Source organism: Canis lupus, chromosome 22, assembly GCF_003254725.2.
Source record: "Canis lupus dingo isolate Sandy chromosome 22, ASM325472v2, whole genome shotgun sequence".
NCBI lineage: Eukaryota > Metazoa > Chordata > Mammalia > Carnivora > Canidae > Canis > Canis lupus.
The window spans coordinates 16939260-16949770 of record NC_064264.1 but is presented as its reverse complement, the minus strand read 5'-3'; the positions used below and the strand labels follow the sequence as shown (position 1 = coordinate 16949770).

Below are 10511 nucleotides of genomic sequence, written 5' to 3'. Positions count from 1 at the left end.
TGAGTCAGGATTCAAAGCCAAACCTGTCTGTATTTTCTGGTGAAGTATACTGACTCAGCCTTCAAACACCATTTACCTCATGCTCAATAATTGACATATTTTTCTTTATCATGAATGAAAATGGTTTGCTCTCATTTCCAAACATAGCATCCTGGCATTTTCCACAACTCCATTGTGTGTGTGTGTGAATCTTGGAGCAGTTCAGAAATTTCAACCTCTCCTACAGTTGAAAAATCATCTCTCTCTCTCCATTCCCTCTTGGCTCCAAGTCCTTGATCATGCAAAATTGTGATTCCATTGTTTCTTACGCTTGAGAGAATCACCCTGGCTTGGGTTGTGGACTATTTATCCTGTTTCCTGTCTGATACTCACAAACGCAGAGCAGAGAGACCTAGGACAGCCAGGGAACAAAAGTGGGGCTTAGCTGCTTTTCATACTCCCTGGTTAGGCAAACAATCTGGCCCCCTTGTATTCTAATACTCCTTCGTTTACTACAATCAACATATTTTAGTGCAATAATTTCAAATACTCACATCTATTTTTTCCTCTTTTTTATGAAACAGTTTTTAATACCTTCCAAAAGTTGAGGACGGATTCCAAGAGCATTCGCAGATAACTGTTAGTCACTTTTTTCAATTTTCTTGTTGCAGTTTAAAGAAAAGCTTTAAGTTTCTAAAGTTTTAAAAGTTTCTAAAGTTTTTAAACAGCTTAAAACCTGTTTTAAGTTCCTACTCTAAAAGTTGAGACATTTTATTTAGGAGAAAAGTTTGATGTGCAGTTTCTAAGTTTGCACTTCATGTGTTTTTGCCATGCAGCATGCTTTGAGATTTTTTTCTTTTGATGCTCTTGAAATTCAATAAATTTAATAGGTGACCCTAACTGTAAATCCTTGTGACATTTTAAAAATAATGCCTAGTTTAAAATACATTTAATTTCACTGATGTCTTTTACTATTTAGAAGATATATGTAGGGAGTAAAGAGAAATCTAACTTATAAGTTTGATGAAAATTTATCTCTTGTCCGTAAATTATTTTTCCACACTATATTACATGTATAAATTAAGATACTGCTGATCAAGAATTTTCATTGGGAGTGTAGCTATCTATTTCTGAGAATATCTTTCTTTTTTCTAACCTTTGGTTTGAAAATCACTAAACATTTTTACTCCACAGTCACCACAGCCTAAAACTCCATGATTACTTTGCAGGTGTGAGGGAAGCAATTGGAGGAAGTGCTATTTTGACCAAACTTCATCCTCATTTAATTTTGACAAGTTTGAAGGCATGTTTCATCTCTACTGATTTAAAGCTCTTGGATTTGATTTGTATTTTCAGGCAGAGCTTTGGAGAGTTTTGTTTTTTCAAACTCTGAAGAAATATCGAACCCATCAGACTTTGAAAATCAACAGTAGACATAATAAAATTCCTCAATGCCTCCCCATAGTCTTTCAAGACAAAATCACAACTTTCTAGTATGGCAAGAAAGCTCTCCCTTTATGACTCAGGGCTCAGAAACGTTCAGTTGACCTCATCCTTGAACAAAGCCATTGTCCCGGGCATACATGATGACTACAATCCTAAGCACTCAAGGCTCTCTCTAACGGGTTGACCCATGCAGCTCTCCTACTCAGTACATTCTTTCTCTGACTGCTTCTCTCCTATTAACACCTCCAAATTGCTGCAGAAATTAATTAACATCAGTGAAGCCCCTGTATGTCTGAATGTTGTAGCAAGAAGGAACCCAAAGGTCACATAAAAATCAAGCTATGGAAGCAAATGGATCCTTTTCTGAACATTAAAATGGAAGTAACTTATTTCCAGAAATTGATGTGATCTCTGGGCACTGTCTCATCTACAGCTCACACTGACTAGAGCTGTTTTCACTTTGAGTCTTCAATTGATGTTTATGTGGCATAATTGGTACTTAATGCACATGAGCCTGAGAACTTCAGAGACTTCTACATTAAGAGCACTGGAAAGAAACCTTAAATAAAAAGTAAAAATTAAGCTTAAAATGGTAATGTACCGGTGTTATGCAGGTCAGAATAAAGATCTTATTTGGGTTAGCCTTTCTGCTCCCGTTCTAATGTGTAGAGAAAAAATTCCTTGGTGGAGTTTGTTTTGTTTTGTTTTGTTTTGTTGGAGGGGTCAGTGGAGGAAGAAGGAAAATCAATTAGACTGCACTAGCTAACACTTTCATGATGGAGTCCAGCTAAGAAAGGACGGAGTTCAGGAAAGGGTGGTAGTCTCGAAAATGGACAAAGTAAGAACAGATTCACACTATGAAATTGGCACACTTTATTGATGAATTGATTTTAGGACTTTGAGGTAGGGAGGATAGGTAGAGGAAATGAAGACAACTTCCACATTTCAGGTGAGTAAAGGCAGTGCTATTTCCTGAGATGTAGATGACTGAGGCAAAAATTAGGAATTAGAGAAGAGATTGTAAAAACATAGAATGAGTTCAACCACTGGGAACAATGAATATTTCAAAAAGCATATGGAAATATAGTTCATAAAACAAATCACCTTCCTGTAGTGCTTTATGACAGCAATGCAGATATCAGAAATATTGTCCTTGTGGAAATTCACATCATAGGAAACCAAGAATTCATTTTATTCAAAAGAGTGCCAACTCTGCCCCCCGCCATTATTACACCAGTAAACTATTTCACTAATAAAATATTTGGTAAACTAAGTTTTAACATAATTTTAGCACTTCATATATGAATATCCATATGACTCTGGGAAAAAATAGAACCAATTTGGATCTAGTAATTATAAAACATAGCTCCAGAAAATATCTATTAGCAAAATCCATTATGCCTCTAAGGGTTTTGGCAAATTGCTCCCAATAGTGCTTTTAGTAATGCTTTTATGTCTTCCCAAAGCCACATGTTAGACACAGGGTAGCAGTCACTAGTAAAATTAAGTTGAGGAATTGTTGAAAATCCACAGCAGCTCATAAAAGGGCATCTTCATATCAAAGTAACATGTGGTATTTGGCATCTTAAAATTAAGTGGAGTGAAAATTATGTACAGACCTGTCTACATATTACTTTTATTCAACAAAGCAAAAGATTATTTTAATGCTCTGAAAACAAGAGCATGTAGAAACATCATAATCAGTCCTACAGTCTTTACTAGAGAGATGAAACAGTACTGAACAGAAATGAGTCTATGAAATAAAGCACAGCTATATTTTCTTATAGCTCATAAAGTACATAAATAACAAATTTTTCATTAATGATGAACTTTGAAAGTCATCCCAATATCCTCAGAGTAATTTCTGATAACCTGCTCACCGAACCCATTTTTTGCTTCCTGAACCCTCTCATTGCCTTACTTTTGAATCAAATATCACAGCACTGCTGTTTATATTGCCAAACTTTAAAAAAATCATATATAAATAATATGTTAGTCTTATTCTATGTATATATATATATATTTTTTTTTTTTTAGAAAAAAACGTTTTTAAGATTTTGTTCATTTATTCATGAGAGACACAGAGACACAGAGAAAGAGGCAGAGACACAGGCAGAGGGAGAAGCAGGCTCCATGCAGGGAGCCTGACATGGGACTCTGTCCGGGGTCTCCAGGGTCAGGCCCTGGACTGAAGGCGGCGCTAAACCGCTGAGCCACCCGGGCTGCCCTTATTCTACATGTATTTATAAAAATGCAATATATGCTGAATAATTCCAGTGTTCTTCCTCTTCAAAGAGAACCACTTCTTATAATCATCAATGAAACACTAGTTGTTTGGAGGTTTTTTTTGGCTTACTAGTTTTATTTTCTCCAGATCAGTCACTCCAATTTACCAGAACTTGTTACACTCAATGTGGACAGGAATTCTCCATTTATTAGAAATAAAGTCATCTTTTCTGGGACTCAGTTCACTCATGGAATTCAAATCCTTTTTGTTAAAAAAAAAAGGAAAAGAAAAAAGAGGAATTTTTTATAGCTTTTACCAAAAGGGTCTGAATTTTATGAATTAACTGAATCCCAGGAAACTCCTCTTCTTTTTCTAGATAGAATCATTATAAATGTTCAATATATATATTTGCTCTATGCATGAATGAATGAACAAATAAATGAAAAGCAAACTTTCCTCCTTTTGCTCATCCCCTAACTATGGCTATGCTCAACGTATCATCTGTGATCCTGTCAACATGAGTCAGTTTGTATCATCCTCTGGCTCAAAACTTTCCAATAGCTCCCACCTTGCCATGAGTAAATTCCCATCATTATTCTGACCTATAAAGCATAAAGAGGTTAAATCCTCATTTCTCCTCTGACTTCACCTCCTCTGTCCTACCTTCGTTCACTTTAATTTAGCCCTCAGCCTCTGGCAACCCACTATGCTCATCCCAGACAAGGGCCTTTGTACTGTGATTACTGTACTCTTTACACAAATGTTGCTCAGTTGTCAAATGCAAGCTATTCGCTTAAATGTAAACTTCCCAATGAAACATTCCCTGACCACACTATTTAAAAAGCATATATCCTCCATCACTCTCTTTGTTCTGTTTTATTTTTCTCCATAGTATTTATCACCATCTAACACTTCACAAACTTGCTTATTTCTTTTCACCGATCTCCTGTTTTTATAGATTATAATTTATATACACTCCAAGAGGGTGGAGTTTTTGTCTTCTATAGCCCTCATGCCTAAAACAGTAATACATAGTAGGTGTGCAACAAATTCTTTTGTATGAGTGAATGAATCTAACCAACTATCCTGACAGCTTTGAATATTCACATAGTTCTTTCTGTATATGAACCAATAACTATATATAGTTATTTTGACTTAAGCAATAATTTAAAAAAAACACATTATTATTCAGGCAGTTCTTTTGGGGCACTTCATTTTCAGCCAAATAAACCAGCAAAGTGAATCATGACTAGAAGAGTCAGTAGTCAAATATATCCCACATCCTTTAATGAACTTTATTAAAGGTTTGTGCATAGACTCTAAAATTATTCAGTCTTCAGTTGAGGAAAACTTTCATTATCTTCAAACTAGTAAATAGTTATCATAAAGCTATCCACAACTTCTGCACTGGGATTGTCTATATATAATAATATCTGTCTCATTTCAACTCACATCACAATACTTATCTACATTCCATTCTTCTGAGATGCTAAAAGGGAAATCCACATGAAATTGTGGTTGCTCTTTACTACAATTGCAAATGATGTTTTGATTGTCATTGACTTCTATACGGAATGGCAAAATGGTGGTATTGGACACATAATAATCTGTCGGCATGGCATGACTGAGAAGAAATAAATAAGGATATCTTGAACCAAGAGCCTCTTTTCTATGTTTTAATATCTCACTTGTAGTGAGCCATCTTTCCAATTAGTGCTAAGTATGGCCCACAGGTGACCCAGTGATGAAATGTCTCTACATTCTTTTCAAAGCTTGTCAGTGAAATGAATTAACAAAAGGATGAGTGACATTTATAAATTAGTTTGGTTAAGTTCCAAGCATACCAAATTAAATAAGCTTTGCCAAGCTTGATTTATAGAGAGGACTGTTTGGTCTTTATGATAGCCAAAAGGAGAATCTTTAATTGCAAAATATATTTTATACAATTTCTATGGAAGACAAGATTTCTTTTATTTTCCAAACCTTCCGTTTTTCTTGAAATTATTAGTTAAACCAGACTTAAAGTTTCTTTATATGTCTACCTGACTCAGAGTCAGCAAAAATCAACAAATGTGCCAAAGGAATTTTGCGGCTTCAGTCAGGAGAAAATTATTGAATCTTTGATTCTTTACCATTATGCTATCATAATAAAAAAAAATGTTGTTTGAGGGCACCTGGGTGGCTCAATCATATAACAGTCTGGGTTGCCTCAGGACATGATCCCAGGGTTCTGGGACAAACCCCCATGTTGGGCTCCCTACTCAGTAGGGAGCCTGCTTCTCCCTTTCCTTCCTATTTGTCTCTCTCTCACTATCTCTGTCTCATAAATAAATAAATAAATAAATAAATAAATAAATAAACAAATAAATAAAATCTTTTTAAAAAAGTGGTATCTTGATTTATTCAAAGAATATTTATTATGCACCATTAGCTAGACATTGTTCCATATTTCCTGCTATTCAGGAGTTTATTCTTTAAATGCCCAAATCACCAAAATAATACATATAACTGAAAAGTCCATACTGCATGAACAGACTGTCTGGAAAATTCAGAAGATGCTATAATTCTCAAGGGCCAGGAGAAGAAAGAGGGTCTTTCTGAAAAGATGGTCATGGCAATCAGTTCTGCCAGGGAGTAAACAAAGGCAATCAGTTCTGCCAGGGAGTAACAGTTTGACTCAAATTCATTAAGGACAAAGTCCTGATAGCACCCCCTACCCTCTCTAAAGGCAGCGTGTTGTCTTTTGTCGTTTGCCTGATATGGTATAGGAAATCAAATGGAATATTTCAAGAGCATCTAGGGTAAGAAGATGCTGGGAAAAGACCAAATGGCATTGTAGGAGGACATAATTGTGTGTGTGTGTGTGTGTGTGTGTGTGTGTGTGTGTGTGTGTGTGCGCACCTGTGGGTATTTTTGTGTGTCAGTAAGCCCTAGGGTATGAACATCCAGGTATGTCAGCGACCACAGGACCGTGAGAGTGTAACCATTCCACCACCAACAGAATATTGCTGTGATCCTGGTCAGCAGGTCCAGGCACTGTGCCCACTTGATCCTACAGATAATCAAGAATCCATGCCTACAGGTTAGTCATTGTTGCCCAGCTGCAATGTGACGAGTATCATCCAGTAATCTATACTGTGCACAGCAGTGCTAAGTGGCACATGTGGGGTAATATGAAACTACTAAGGAGGTAGACAATATTGGATACAAGGGATATGGCTGGCTAAACAGTTTTCCAACAATAAGAAATGACAGTTTCAGACTGACATGGCTCATTCACCACTTGCCCCAAACAAAGCAACCATGCCACCAACCCAAGTACTACTCCTATAAGCTGATCAGTATGTCTAGAAAAGCCATCCTCACTGAACATCTCCCAGTCTGCTGTTTCACCAAAAGTATCTCTTGATCTCATCTCACTAACTCTAACCTGCATGCTTATTTTAGAAATAAATACATGGGTGTTCATCTTCAGGAAGCCTCAAATCCAGTCCTCTTGCATGATCACAAGATAAACAAAGATAAAGTTATATGTCCGTGTGACTGGAAAAAGGGTGAGTTAATAATGTTTCCTGAAATTCTGTACATAGTGCCTCTTATTTATTTTTTAATCAAGAGGAAAAGAAATATATTTTGACTAGAGGAGTATGAGAGGAGATGTATGTTTTATTAAAATAAATTGTTCATAATCACTGAAGACCTCTACAATTTAGAGCTACACATTTCTATGACAAATGCAGTATACGGACATATTGCTAAATTATTGAGCAATATACAGGAAGACGTATTTATGTTTTATATACCTGGCGTGTGATTCAAGAGACACTAGAACAGCAAGAATGGCAAATGGCTTCATCTTGAATTATGACACTTCTCCTTTGATAGTGCTACTTTGAATGCTGAGCTAAGAAGGATTCTGATGTAATTAATGTCTTGAACCAGCTGACAAGGGTGACAAGATCTATGAGCAATGACAGTGGAAAAGGTTGAGGAGGCACATGTGTCAAATATTTGCTCTCCTGGTGCTAAATAGTATAAAATAAAGTCTAAACAAGAATCATAAACTATACCCCAAAACAACATCTTAATCTTCCCCTTAAAATCTGCTCAGTCTTATTTAGTTAAGTTCATGATAACTCCATCTACCCAGTTGTTCAAGCAAAACCTTTGGTATTATCCTTGTATTCTCTAGTTCTTTCATAACACAAATCCAATTCATTAGAAAATTCTATCGGCTCTATCTTTAAGACATATCCAGAATCCAACTGCTATTCATCACTCCTACCAGAACCACCTCATTCTAGGTCACTATCATCTCTTGTCTAGGTTACCAAGAGCCATTCCTAGCTATTTCTGTTTCTACTCTTGCTTTCTAGAGTCTATAATTCTCAGCACAATAACTGTATTAGTTTACTATTGTAGCTGAAACAAATTACCACAGAACTAGTGGCTTAAAACAACTATTTATTATCTTATAGTTTCCATGGTCCAAAGTCCAGGAACAGTGTGGCTCAGCTGGTGGGTTCTCTGTTTCAGCCAAAATCAAGGTGTCAGCAGGGTTGTGCTCTTTTCTGGAGGTTTTAGGGAAAACCATGCTTCCACAATTGTTTGGGTTGACAACAGGATTCAGTTCTATGACATATAAATCTGAGATTCCTATTTCCTTTCTGGTTTTTGGTTGGGTGTGGTTCTCAGCTTCCAGAAGCTGCCCATATGCCTTGGTTTATGGCTTTTTCTTCACCTTTGAAGCTACGAATAGTGACTGGCATCTCTCCTATACTTTCAATCTCTCCTCTGCCTTCCTCTCTCTTCTGCTACATCCCTTTGACTAACACCAGATGGAGAAATTTCTCTGTTTTAAGGTCTTAAGTGATTATATTGGACAAGTCCAGATAATCTGTGATGATCTTACTATCTTAAGGCCTATAATCTTAATTACATTTGCAAAGTCCCTTCACATTAGTACCTAGATAAGTACTAACTGAATAACGAGGGGAAAGGAACTTTGGAGAACAGGTTTAGAATTCTATTTACCATAGCAATTAAAGGAGCCTGTGAAAACATAAAGTAGATTATTCTTCTCCTCTGCTCTATACTGTATAGTAGGTTCTTATCCCGTGCAAAGTAATAGTTAAATTTCTTAGAATGGCCTACAAAAACCTACCCAATCCTTTATTCCATTATCTATGACATTTTTTTAAAGATTTATTTATTTATTTTAGAGTGAGAGAATGTGGGAGAGGAAGAGGGAGGGTGAAAGAGAGAAAGGGAGAGAGGAGGGGGGGAGAATCTCAAGCAGACTCTGCACTGAGCACAGAGCCTGATGTGGGCTCAATCCCATGACCCTGAGATCATGATCTGAGCCAAAATCAAGAGTTGGCTGCTAACCAACTGAGCCACCCAGGCACCCCTATGACTCCTATGACTTCATTTCTTATTATCCCCAGTATTCATCTTTTCCTCTAAGAAGACATTTATTGAGTATCTTAGCCTTTTTGAAGAACTTTAATAGTCACATTAAGTATGCATACCTTTTATCTAAAGTACACTAATTTTTAAAAGTTTGTATAAACCAGTGTTTCTCTATCTCAGACTATTTACATTTTAAACCAGATAATTCTTTATTGCAGAGAGCTGTTCTGTATGTTACAGAATGTTTAGTACATCCCTGGCTTCTACTCACTAGATCTCATTAGCACACTCTAGTTGTGACAACCAAAATGTCTATAAAATGGGCAACGTCTTTAGAGTGGCAAATCCCACTGGTTCTAATTTCAGAACTTTTTAAACAGTTTATATAAATATGTTATATTGAAATGGCAAAGCAGAAATGCTTGAAGTTTCTGTATTAATGAACAATCTTCATTCAATCAGAAACATGAATCAAACATAAGTTAAAAATGAAAACAAAGTATAAAAATGAAATGGGTGGGCTATAGCAATTACTAACATAGAAAATATAACTGGGCTGGTAAACAATACATGATCATCATAATCAGTCCTTTGTATAATAGATTAGCAAAATCTGTCTTTACATAAATGCCTGATATTAATATCCAATCTCCTGGTTTTAGGAAATCCATTTTCAATAAACTAAGGCTGCATGTTTAAGAAGTCTCTACTGAATATTTAAAATACATCATAAATAGATTTTAAAATAGATTTTAAATAAGAGCTTAATGCATGTCCTCTGGCATTCAGTGTAAGGTTAGTTACTACAGAACTCTAGGGTATTACAAGATTTGGGAAAATAAAACTCTAGTAAATGAATCTAAGTTATCCTCAAATGTTTTGGTGGAAAAATTATGTATGATGTAATGTTCACAAGCTATTTTTGATTTCTGGACAGGAACAAAAGTATCAGTTCAGAAAAGAGCAAAGTCAAGGGCATATTCTAGTAGCAGCAGCAGAAAAAGAGAAATCAAACCTTCAGATACAACTACCCACGATAATTGAAAAAGTTATCTCCAAGGTCATCAAAGAATGTATGTATCTTTAAATTAAAACACCATTAAAAGCACAAAGAAATGCTTCATTTTCGCCAGACAGTAAGCATATGAGTGAAGTTCAGAAATAAAAATTAAAAATCAATTACACAATTATCAATTATTAATATTTGTGAACAAAACAACTATGCCTAGAATATTATTAGAACTGGTATTTCTAATATTTAGCATTCTTTTAAAAATTTATTTATTTATTTATTTGAGAGAGAGAGAGAGAGAGCATGAAAGAGCATAAGTAGAGGGAGGGACAAACGGAGAAGTAACTTCTCTGCTGAGCAGGGAGCCTGATATGGGGCTCAGTCCTAGGATTGAGGTTTCAGAACCTGAGCTGAAGGCAGACACTCAACCGAGCC

At 35.9% G+C, this 10511-nt stretch overlaps 1 pseudogene; it reads left to right on the top strand.

Moving 5' to 3' along the window:
* The first annotated feature begins 6589 nt into the window (after window positions 1–6589).
* LOC112678705 (peroxynitrite isomerase THAP4-like) overlaps window positions 6590–10511 on the top strand; it is a 41917-nt pseudogene continuing 37995 nt past the window's right edge.